Source organism: Schistocerca cancellata, chromosome 1, assembly GCF_023864275.1.
Source record: "Schistocerca cancellata isolate TAMUIC-IGC-003103 chromosome 1, iqSchCanc2.1, whole genome shotgun sequence".
Classification (NCBI taxonomy): Eukaryota; Metazoa; Arthropoda; class Insecta; order Orthoptera; family Acrididae; genus Schistocerca; species Schistocerca cancellata.
In genome coordinates, this window is record NC_064626.1 from 343,664,641 (window position 1) to 343,677,531 (window position 12,891).

The 12,891-nt window shown below is 45.6% G+C and overlaps 1 protein-coding gene across 1 annotated transcript in view; it reads right to left on the bottom strand.

Annotated features, from left to right (window-relative positions):
* The window catches only part of LOC126161410 (apolipoprotein D-like), a 70,539-nt gene extending 57,959 nt beyond the window's left edge, over window positions 1-12,580 (bottom strand). The window contains exon 1 of the mRNA XM_049917198.1: window positions 12,475-12,580. The gene's annotated coding sequence lies outside the window, so the exon portion shown is untranslated. The remainder of the gene's footprint in view (window positions 1-12,474) is intronic.
* Window positions 12,581-12,891: the final 311 nt, after the last annotated feature.

Here is a 12,891-nt window from a genome sequence, read left to right on the forward strand (position 1 = left end):
TCCTTACATAAAATTTATCATAGATATGCCGCATCACTTTGCACATTTCGTAGATAAGATTCGGAGAATTGTAACCAATTTGGACGTCATTGCCAAGAGGCTGTAGATACAGTGAATGTGAAGAAGCTAAAATACGATAGAGCGTAGTGTTCGCAGAACCTGTCTTGGTTAACCCATTCGTACTTCCGATATGAATCTTATTCTGTTACTGCTGCTAAAATGTTTGTGTCATTTCTATCGTTACTTGCTCTGCTGGTACCTTGGCGTATTTTATTCGCGAAACTTCCAGTTTCTAGAAATTCTTCCATAATGTTTGCAAAGACGGCTCTTGAATGCTTGGAACGATATGAATAACCTTCAGCATATAACAGCACCGCTGCTCTAATAGTTTGACGACATTCACCCTAAAAGATATTTACGTTTTCGAATGTCGTATACATTTTACATGTCTCAATAGCTGCACGAGCAAGTTATCTGATTACTACAACAGCAGAACACAGACTTATGGCCTTCAGGCCGGCCGGAGTAGCCGAGCGGTTCTAGGCGCTACACTCTGGAACCGCGCGACCGCTACGGTCGCAGGTTCGAATCCTGCCTCTGACATGGATGTGTGTAATGTCCTTAGGTTAGTTAGATTTAAGTAGTTCTAATTTCTAGGGGACTGATGACCTCAGCAGTTAAGTCCCATAGTTCTCAGAGCCATTTGAACCATGGCCTTCAGGCGCACAGGTAAACACAAGAATCACACCTTAGTTTCGTATTTCCTTACATTTGGTATAACAGGGCAGACGTTTGTGGAAACTGGCTCTGAGCACTATGGGACTTAACATCTGTGGTCATCAGTCCCCTAGAACTTACAACTACTTAAACCTAACTAACCTAAGGACATCACACACATCCATGCCCGAGGCAGGATTCGAACCTGCGACCGTAGCAGTCGTGCGGTTACGGACTGAGCGCCTAGAACCGCTAGACCACCGCGGCCGGCTTTGTGAAAACTGCTAGCCTGACGGCAGGAGAGTGATTTGCGGCTTAATTATCTTGATACTGTTTGATGAATCCCCTATATGAAGCTTCTTTCAACTGCCACAGAGAAATGTATTTAGTTCCATCAGAAACAAGCAAATTTGTTGTCGTAATTTGGCGAATATAAACGATAAAAACTACTTTTCAACGTCAGGAAATTCGCTCTATTGTCCCCTATAACTTGGTGAGAACCGTACCTCGATACATTTATTCATTCTGGATGTATTTGGGGTGACCTGTGTAGCTGCCCTACCCTGCTTAATATAAATCTACATATTATATAGATGCAGACGCTCTACATTTCAAGAATTGTCGACTCTATGAGGCATGAGTGCCTGCTCCACAAATTCTTTATCCAGGACGTCTCAGGGTGGCAACTGCATCTCTTGCATTCCTACATGGAGTGTAGAGCCTTACATGTATAGGTACTAGCTTATTATCCAGTTACCTTTCACCGACTTCTCAGATGAAGTAAAAATGGCAATCAGATCCAGTCAGGAAGAGGAATGGGAAAAATCAAACTTATGTAAAGGAAAGTGTCGTGGTTGGCTTCAACCACACATTCCTCCCTTATTTTTCTTTCACAACATGCCTGTACATCGCAGTACAGTCACTCGGATGAGATTCAATCACGGTCTCACTTGTATCGCCTACAACTAAGAAACTTACACACCCGCGACTGCAATAAATCCAGCGTTGGGGCATTAATAATTTAAACTTATGCTATTCCGAATTATAGTGAGATAGAGAACAATTCCGCGCAGAAATGGGAAAGGTCAGGAGACCATTCCTGACAAGCACTACTGCTCGCTAATGACAGAATGAAATGATAGTTCTGAGGTGTCTGGTAAAATTTATTTTTCTTTTCTAAAAGTTTTCCCCGGCGGTTAGAATATTCTATCACCTTTCGGCCGTGCCTCCGGTATAGTATTAGTACTTTTTCCGAAATTTCGGGTAATAATCTTACAGGTATATTCAAGGATAGTCGCTTGCATAATTTAAACCACTTTACGCAATTTTGTGAATATGATGTTGTCGGTGCGTCAGAGTGCTAAACGGCAGTCATCATCGCCCACAGCAGTGTAGGGTAAACGCGTGTGCTTGACAGATAACACTCTGACGCACGGGCGTTAACTTCAAGGTAGTGCCGAAACTAGTTTAAAATCTCCCAGCGACGCACCTCGAGCAACGCTGTAATGTTAACAGCAGAAATATCGGAAAAAGGAATATTACTAACTAGCATGCACGCCGGAAAGATGACGAAATATGTGATTTTTTTACTTAGCAATTTAAAAGTCTGACCATAGACCTATAGAGAAGGTACAGTCACCCACCACGTTTGGTGCTTAATTAAAAAACTGTTTGTAACTCAAAGAGTTGCGACTGCAAGACCCGTTTGTAAACATTTTTGTAAGGAAAAGTTTAATTATTACTTCTATATTTTTAGAAGGCTCTTTTCCTTTTCCTGCTAAAGGCGAAGAACTAATGCTATTTTTAATTAATATCATATACTGTTAAGAACAGTGACACAACTCAAATATGAAAAACTTGAGAAAAATCGACATAAAGAAAACTATAAAACATATACTGAAATGGAATAAGATTCCTTTAAATTGCAAGTAAGTATTTTTGGCAGTAAATTGCTTTATATCCTATAAAACATGGGCATGTAGTTCTGTTCTCGTCCTATGCGAGGTGCTACCAGGCAATTATAAATTAGTCCTTTCAGTTGTGGCGCTTTTCTTGCTTTTCTAAAAACTTGTTTGTTTTTGTTACGACCCCTCATGTGACACTTCCCCACTTTTCCAGCCGAAATAACCACTACTTGTTTACTTACTGTAAGACAATACGATAGTCAAATTGTTCAAATGGCTCTGAGCACTATGGGACAACATCTATGGTCATCAGTCCCCTAGAACTTAGAACTACTTAAACCTAACTAACCTAACGACATCACACAACATCCAGTCATCACGAGGCAGAGAAAATCCCTGAGTCCGCTGCTAGAACTTAGAACTACTTAAACCTAACTAACCTAAGGACATCACACAACATCCAGTCATCACGAGGCAGAGAAAATCCCTGAGTCCGCTGGGAATCGAAACCGGGAACCCGGGCGCGGGAAGCGAGAACGCTACCGCACGACCACGAGCTGCGGACCAATACGATAGCCAGTCGGGTAAAATTAGTACATAAGTTAGAATAAGAAAAAGGAGAAAATGTTTGAATCTGTTTTATCAGAAAAAACCAAAATACTACACTCCTGGAAATTGAAATAAGAACACCGTGAATTCATTGTCTCAGGAAGGGGAAACTTTATTGACACATTCCTGGGGTCAGATACATCACATGATCACACTGACAGAACCACAGGCACATAGACACAGGCAACAGAGCATGCACAATGTCGGCACTAGTACAGTGTATATCCACCTTTCACAGCAATGCAGGCTGCTATTCTCCCATGGAGACGATCGTAGAGATGCTGGATGTAGTCCTGTGGTACGGCTTGCCATGCCATTTCCACATGACGCCTCAGTTGGACCAGCGTTCGTGCTGGACGTGCAGACCGCGTGAGACGACGCTTCATCCAGTCCCAAACATGCTCAATGGGGGACAGATCCGGAGATCTTGCTGGCCAGGGTAGTTGACTTACACCTTCTAGAGCACGTTGAGTGGCACAGGATACATGCGGACGTGCATTGTCCTGTTGGAACAGCAAGTTCCCTTGCCGGTCTAGGAATGGTAGAACGATGGGTTCGATGACGGTTTGGATGTACCGTGCACTATTCAGTGTCCCCTCGACGATCACCAGTGGTGTACGGCCAGTGTAGGAGATCGCTCCCCACACCATGATGCCGGGTGTTGGCCCTGTGTGCCTCGGTCGTATGCAGTCCTGATTGTGGCGCTCACCTGCACGGCGCCAAACACGCATACGACCATCATTGGCACCAAGGCAGAAGCGACTCTCATCGCTGAAGACGACACGTCTCCATTCGTCCCTCCATTCACGCCTGTCGCGACACCACTGGAGGCGGGCTGCACGATGTTGGGGCGTGAGCGGAAGACGGCCTAACGGTGTGCGGGACCGTAGCCCAGCCTCATGGAGGCGATTGCGAATGGTCCTCGCCGATACCCCAGGAGCAACAGTGTCCCTAATTTGCTGGGAAGTGGCGGTGCGGTCCCCTACGGCACTGCGTAGGATCCTACGGTCTTGGCGTGCATCCGTGCGTCGCTGCGGTCCAGTCCCAGGTCGACGGGCACGTGCACTTTCCGCCGACCACTGGCGACAACATCGATGTACTGTGGAGACCTCACGCCCCACGTGTTGAGCAATTCGGCAGTACGTCCACCCGGCCTCCCGCATGCCCACTATACGCCCTCGCTCAAAGTCCGTCAACTGCACATACGGTTCACGTCCACGCTGTCGCGGCATGCTACCAGTGTTAAAGACTGCGATGGAGCTCCGTATGCCACGGCAAACTGGCTGACACTGACGGCGGCGGTGCACAAATGCTGCGCAGCTAGCGCCATTCGACGGCCAACACCGCGGTTCCTGGTGTGTCCGCTGTGCCGTGCGTGTGATCATTGCTTGTACAGCCCTCTCGCAGTGTCCGGAGCAAGTATGGTGGGTCTGACACACCGGTGTCAATGTGTTCTTTTTTCCATTTCCAGGAGTGTAGATTATAAGGTATGAAAATTAATGCATTTTAATAAGGATTATCAGGTGTAATTTAAGGAACACAGTTTACGAAAATATAAATAACAAATGGGCTTGTGCATTGCAGTAGTACTTTCCGCCCAGAAAAGGGATTAAAACGAAATTTAGTTACAGCAGCAATTTCCATTTTTTCTTGTACGTTGCAAGCACGAAATATCGTAATATCTACAACAGCTGTAATCGTCGAAACAGTGTTTCTTCAGGTGGCGCCATAGAATGCCGAACCACGGCTAAGAAACCGTGTATGCCTAGCACGAACAACTACCGGTCAAACAGCAGTGGGCTTGCTGCAGCAGCTCCACCCGCTGTTAAACCGGACGTCATCACTCTCACACGATCTTGGAATTATCCTTTATGAGACTGTTGGCAACAGTTCTAAAGGCTATAGCGGTATCATGAGGTAACAGTGCTGATACATCGGCCGTCTACGACATTTGCTAAACTGAGCTCTCAAGTTCGCTTTGCACCCGTCTCGAGATTTCCCGACTGTGAAAATCCACCGACACGGTTAGGCGATCTGCCAGTGACTTCTACGAGAAATATAGAATGTCACAGAAATGACACCTGAGCAACCTGGGTGGTAGTGTGCAGCACCTTTAGGTCACTATGGTGGCCACACCTGTTGGTGGGCTAAGCTTGTCCTTTCCAGCATAGTGATATGTTTCTCCGTGTGTCTCAAACGATGCCGGAAAGGACACTTATATGGACCAACCAAAAGATCTAAGGCAAACCATAAGGCTAACTAAGTCTTCAAAAGAAAATGGGAGCTAAACTTTACCGATAAATATGTCTTGCACGTAAATATCATAGAATAATTTTCTGGCGGAATTATACTACGGAGAAGTTTAATAGGGTTCTAACGGACTCTGGCTGCAGCGTCCCTACTGTTCTAGCGTTCATTCACATAGCTTTCACAGCAACTGCGATGTCGGCAATATTACTATTAACACGAAAATCGTAGATGTCCTAAACCCTAACATTTGAAACTTCTTTATTAAAATTCTTTTCTGCATCTATTGCTGAATGAAATGGGAAGTTGAAACTTCTAAGTTATTTGATTTTGAAGCTGCTAAGTGAAACTGAACGTACTGAGCATACTTTCTCTTTACTTATTTATATCATGTCAACACTGACCTACAATATCCCAGCGCAACGCAATCTGACTGCTCAAAAAAGAAAAAGGTAACCTGACTTCAAATAATTAATTCAAAAGAATGACCCTAACTAAAAAGAAATCGTAACAATAACCTATACACTTCATTAATCACTTACCTCACAAAAATCTTCATTGCGTGAACTACAAGAATACAGCGAGCGCCAAAACTGCCAGCTAAATGAAAGATTCTATCTACTAAAGTCGCTAACTACTAATAGCCATATGGTTAGCAAAGGAAAGATTTTGTTTCAAACCAAATAATGTATTTTTTTTACCTTAATAATGTCACATCTAGTTCAAACACGAATATAGATCGTCATTAACCGCCAGTACAAAGGTATGTAATCACGAATAATATACAATCTCCGAGTCAGCTACTTCCAGATCGTTAATTTATGCTAAAACTTCAGACCTCTACCCTTCGTCAATGTAACTTCTCACATCTGACATCAATCACTGCTGGCTGTTCACCTCCAACTGCCCAACTGTACTTCCACCACTGCTGGCGACTAACTTCCAACTGCTCAACACTACTGGCGATTAACTTCCAACGAGCCCGACCAGCCACAGAGTCTCTTACAATTAAGCGCAGTCAGAGATTCAATGCAAAGCGCTACACAGCGCTGCCGACACAGAAGCAGCCCACTTACACGTTGTTCTCGTGTGAGTAAGAAATTAACAGGTAGGGATCACCGAGCGATGAAGACAAAAGTATCAAAAAATTGTCGGTCATATTTCCCAGGCCGGCCGGAGTGGCCGTGCGGTTCTAGGCGCTACAGTCTGGAACCGAGCGACCGCTACGGTCGCAGGTTCGAATCCTGCGTCGGGCATGGATGTGTGTGATGTTCTTAGGTTAGTTAGGTTTAATTAGTTCTACGTTCTAGGCGACTGATGACCTCAGAAGTTAAGTCGCATAGTGCTCAGAGCCATTTGAACCATTTTTGAACCATATCTCCCAATTAATGGACAGGAATTCCGTTGCAGTTCATTTACTGCGGTTAGCAAACACGTGTCAACAGGCGATAGGAGCCGCTTTTAACTCGCACGTGAGTTTCCATAAACCAACGGTCGCGGGACTTAAAGAGGGACCAATATTTGACTTGTACAAATGATACCATACGAATTAACATATCTGACAATTCTCTTTTTTTACTTTAATATAATTCATATTACAGTTTTATAACTGATGGTTCTGTAGTTTTTGCCTTTGGCGCAGGTAAAGTTAAATAACAAATTAATGGATTTAGCACAGCAAGTATGAAGTTGGAAGGAAGAGAGTCAGTTTGGTTCTGGAAGGTATGACCAGGGATATGGAGTCATGCTGACTCCAGTGCCGTGGCAAACTGCGCTAGGGTTCTTGTTTGAGGGTCCATGGCCATGGCACGTACAGTACGTTCGACGTCAGCCCTTAGATTCTCGGATTCTTTTAAATCCGGCGAGTTTGATGGCCAGAGGAGCACAGTGTTCTCATCCTGGTGCTCTTCGAACCACGGACGTACACTGCGTGCTGTTTGGAACACGATGCGTTGTGCTGCTTGTAGATACCATCTTGCCGAGGAAAAACCAGTTGCCGCGTGGGATTAGCCGTGCGGTCTAAGGCGCTGCCGTCATGGACTGTGCGGCTGGTCCCGGCGGAGGTTCAAATGCTCCCTCGGGCATGGGTGTGTGTGTGTTTGTCCTTAGGATAATTTAGATTAAGTAGTGTGTAAGCTTAGGGACTGTTGACCTTAGCAGTTAAGTCCCATAAGATTTCACACACATTTGAACATTTTTTTTTTTTTAAACCAGCTGCATATAGAGGTGGACATTGTCCAGAAATATAGGTGCATACTTGTGTTAATCCTTTGTGGCTTTCAGAATGACGACATCAGCCAGGGAATGTCATGAAAACATTCCCGGGACCATAACGCTTGCTCATGCACCCTGGACCCTTCCGATGATCCTCGCAGGGTGTTTGCTTTCAGAAGTTACACGCCGTACACGCCAACGGCCGTCTGTCCGATCTAGTGTAAGACGTGAAACATCCGGAATCCGGAAAGGCAATATGTCGCCACTCAGTGGCCGTCGTGTTCCGGTACTGGCGTGCAAGTTCTATCCTTTGTCGCCGGTGGACATCAGTCAGCATGAGTGCGTGAACCAGGCGTCTATTGCACAGGCCCATCGCAGCAACGTTTGCTGAACGGTCGCTGAGGAGACATTTTTGGACACCACATGGTTCACTTGGGCTGTTGGTTGCTCAGTAGTGGGACATCTACTCGCCCGTACACATGTCCATAAGACCATAGCTATCGTTTACACCTCTCACCTGTGGTCAGCGGTGCACCAGTCACTTCGGCGTCGGTTTTAGACAGCGCCTTTTTGTCTTGCAGAGTGTACTTTAACCACGGCGGCACGCGAACAGCTAACAAACTCTGAACTCAGCCGTTTCGGAAGTGCTTCTACCCTTTGCTCGAAAGCCAATGATCATGCCCTTTAGAGCGTCAGATAAATCACTCCGCGTCCGCATTACAACAACTGCACTAATTTCCATCCCCCCCCCCCTCCCACTTTATATACCCTCCACTGCTACTGCTGTCACCTGCCGTCTGTGAGTGGTTATTGCACATGAGCGTGGTCACGTTAATGTGACTTGATCGTGTACTTATAGTGTGACAATTATTCAACTATGTTCAATGAAATCATCACACCTTTTGAACGATTTGCGTTAGGACGTTCAGATTGGCCGCGGGGCATGATGGGATTTAGCATGTGCATGCGCATGCGGCTTGTTGTTGTCGCCCATTGTTGTTGTCGGCCACTGAAAAACTGGCGCATTTGGGGGACTGAGAATCCTCGCAGTCAAGAAGTCTCTTCACCCTCAACTGGTGACTGCGTGGTATGGAAAGTCCAGTCACAAAATAATCGGTGCGATATTCCTTGATGTCACGTTGACTACCGGACGGTTCGTGAAGGTTTTGGAAGATGATTTCGTCATCATTATCCAAAGCACCGCTGATTTTGACAAAACGTAATTCATGGAAGACGGAGCTCGACCCCATCGAATTAGGGGAGTGTTTCATGTCCTGGAGGGGCTTTTTGGGAACCGTATTCTGGCTCTGGGGTACCCATGGGCCACTGGCATGGGCCTCGATTGACCGCCATATTCTCCGGATCTGAAAACGTGCGATTCCTTTTTGTGGGGTTGTATTAGAAACAGGGTATACAGCAATAATTACAAAACCATTGCTGAGCTGAAAACAGCCTTTCAGGAGGTCATCGACAGCATCGATGTTCCGACACTTCAGTGGGTCATGCAGAATTTCGCTATTCGTCTACGCCACATCATCGCCAAAGTTGGCAGGCATATCGAACATGATACAACCTAAATCCGCATATCTGTAGTGACGTTTACATGTAGATTAAACTGTGTTCACGCCGTAGTTTGTAACTAATTTACGTTTTTTTTCATATAGTTCAATAATTGTCACTCTGTAAAAACCTATAAATGAGTGCAAAGATTTTCTACCTTACTAAATTATTCACAGAGGGAGGATGCTATTTTTTTCGTAAGGCTATAGCACTACTAGATCATATTAATGGGCAAATCATAAGCTTTCCTATGGTGTGTAATACTGGGATTAGTTCTAATTTTTGGTACTATTTTCAACAAACAAAGTTCCTATTGCTCTTTCTTGAGATGGCAAAGGGTCGATTTTTCAAGAACGATTGATATCCATTAAGTCGTGAGGCTCATGAATTGAGATCCTATAAGTTAATTTTCTTTGAGTTACTGTTCCTTTAAACAGTTACACTGATGTGTAAAAGTTATTCTTAACAGAATGTTGGTCAATCTTCGGAGTGCAACACAACTGTGGTTCTGAGTGGAATGAATGCCAAAAGTCCTTGGTAGATTTCTGGAGATACATGGCATTAAATGTTTACGCACAGGTCACGCTGTTACAGTAAGTGACGGACCCGTGGTTTGTGGGTGCTCGGCTGGCGTCCTGTAACGTCCTAGATGTGTTACTTTGGGTTCAGACCAAGCGAATTTACTGGCCAAGATTTCAGCGTAATTAACTGTCAAGCACCTCATATTACTGTAGGACGATTCTGGTCATCGGACCTAGACAGATACCCTAGTGAAAGACGTCACACCCGCAGACATCAAACATAATACGATGCTGATTCTCCTCAACACTGTTAGGCAGTCCAGAGCTTGCGTGGTGTCTTCGATTACTATAACAGATCCTATGGATGCCCAGTTGAATGGCCCCAGTAGCATAATGCTGCCCACATCAGTTCCTGCCCGTGGCACGGTGCAATCATTCGCCTGGATGATGCCGACTGTCGTCTAACATGAGACGTGTTTCATTCGACCACAAGACATGTTTCAAATGTTCAAATGTGTGTGAAATCTTATGGTACTTAACTGCTCAAGTCATCAGTCCCTAAGCTTACACACTACTTAACCTAAATTGTCCTAAGGACAAACACACACACCCTTGCCCGAGGGAGGACTCGAACCTCGGCCGGGACCAGCCGCACAGTCAATGGTTGCAGCGAGACATGTTTCAATTGATCCTCAGTCCATTATCGACGATCCCGTGCCCATTGCATTCGTAACTGACGATGTCGTTGGGTCAACATTGGAGTACAAGGGGGTAGTTTACTGCGGAGTCCCCTTTGTAACATGTGCTGTGTGCGGTGTATTCCGAAACACTGCGCTCTGGCGTTACAGCTGCCACAAATAGCCGCCTTTCCTACTTTACAGAGCGGGCAGGCCTCCAGCCTCCCTGTTCTGAGTCGTAAACGGCCACCATCTTGTCGCCTACTCATAGTTTCACCATCCTTGAACCAATTTCCGTAAATGGTCACGAGTGCAGGGCGTGAACGGCCAACCAGCTTCGCCCTTTCCAACATGCTTCTGACAATGGGCTGGGCTAGAGCAGTCTGCCGTTTGTCAAAGTCGTCATTGCCGGCAGCCCGTATCGTCGTTATAATGACTCCCTATACGTCTCTGCTCCGTTTATACACTCTCCCTGCAGCGTCACGTGCCCGAAAAACCACCAGGCTGCATTCACTCTCGCGATGGCCGGTGATCACAATGTTGCGTAATCTTGATTAATAGCAATCACAGTTTCTCTTGTTAAATTACAAACAAATAGAAAGTTTGATCTAAAAAATTAATAACAGGTTAATTATAAATCTAGTGAAGTCACAAGCGAATGTGGCGCAAGTTCAGACAGATTTGTTCGATGGAGGGGAGGGGGAGTGAGAAGTGCTGTACCACCCAGCACATTCCGCTGTCTTAAGCCCTTGCGACATCAACTTGATTTCCAAACTGAATGAAACGCTTCACGAGATTCGCTTCAGAACTGTTGCAGTGGTATATAGACCGCTCCACTCGAACTATCAAGACAAATACCGCTGCTAAGGGTATCCAACGAATTCTACATCGCTGGCAAGGATTACACACAAAGTTGCTGACTAGCTTGAAGGACAATAAAACTCTTAAAGCTATATCTCTTTTGTATAAGTTGTAAAAAAATAGTTTTCACTATCAAAATTCCGGCCTCTTATTAGAGTGTATCTGCATCCACCGACATTAAAACAAGCTGTAATGTAGGAAAGAGGTCGTCGGAAACATAAATAAATATATATTGTGATATTTTTTATGATTCTGCCGTCAAGTCAATCCGTGGCTTAAGTACCGTTATTTTCAGGTGTATGATTTCATATGGTATCATTGGCTGGAGATCTCTGCGGGTTGCTCGGTTGCCTGACACAGGTTTTTCTTACACCGCATACGTAGGCAGGCCCTTCTTTCCGAAGCGGGCTGTCATACATTAATAGAAAAGAAAGATACGGTTAGAACCTGCTGGCGATGAGGTCATTAGAGAAAGAGCACAAGATCGAATTCAAAGGAACCATTCTTTTCGAAGGAACAGTCCCGGCATTTTCCTTAAGCGGTTTAGGGAAAACATGGCACATCGAAAACTGAATGAGTGGAACGAGATTTGAACCGCCGTCCCTCCGAATGCGAGTCCAGTGACTCACTGCTGCCCCATCTCGTTCGGTGCCATTCTTTAATAATGGTACCAGAGTTAAATTCCTCTAGAGTGTAGTGACCTTCCTGTGTTGGCGGGGACGAAAGCAGAGAAAAGAGAGAGGCTGACATCCGGTGCCAGCAGCTGGAACGAACCTATCGTTACCGGCGGCCGGACAGATGAGTTTCAGCTGTGTCGCCATGCGCACGAACTGTAAACTAAATTCCTGTAGGGCTTAGATATTAACTCAACTCATCGACACGTAACCTGGTGCTTTGAACAGCAAGCTACCACTTCGCCTCCCCTTTCCGGTGAAACACTACTGGTGAAAATTCTTTCTGCCCGCAGGATGCAAACCGGTTACATCTGGGGAGATCGCCATTGCACAAGCGTCAATTAGCGACGACGGTGCATAAGAGAGCTCTGAAGGTGAAACTCTTATAAGTTACTTAGTTAAGTGTTCCTCTGACAATGGAAAACGTTACCAACAACTGTGATGCACCAACCGAAGAGTTTCAGAGCACGCTGTGATGAGCGCCACCTACCTGCTGGAGAATTTCAGCTGCTGGAGCGGCGTCCTCGTGAGTCCAGTCGCAAGTGCCGACGGCGTCTCCAGCTGGCAGCTTTATGTAACTTTCGCCTCTGACGTTAGCGCCTACCTATCGCTGTCTGCGACCGTCTCTCTCTTTCTGTCTTTCTTTCTTTCTCTCTCTCTCTCTGTGGCTGCAAGCAGTGGGCAAGGTCGCAAGCGTGGACTCTGACGGCTCCGCGTGGCGCTGAAACGCCAACTGTGACTTGTCCTTGAAAGCTGCTTCCGCGGCGTGTCATTCACATTACCCGTCTTTTTGAACTGTGACGGGGTAATGTCACTCTGAGTTGGTAGACGATGGAATTACCTCTACTTGCGAAACCCCAACGGACTCGAGGAGTGAAACAACTGACTTAGGATAAGGACGGTTAAA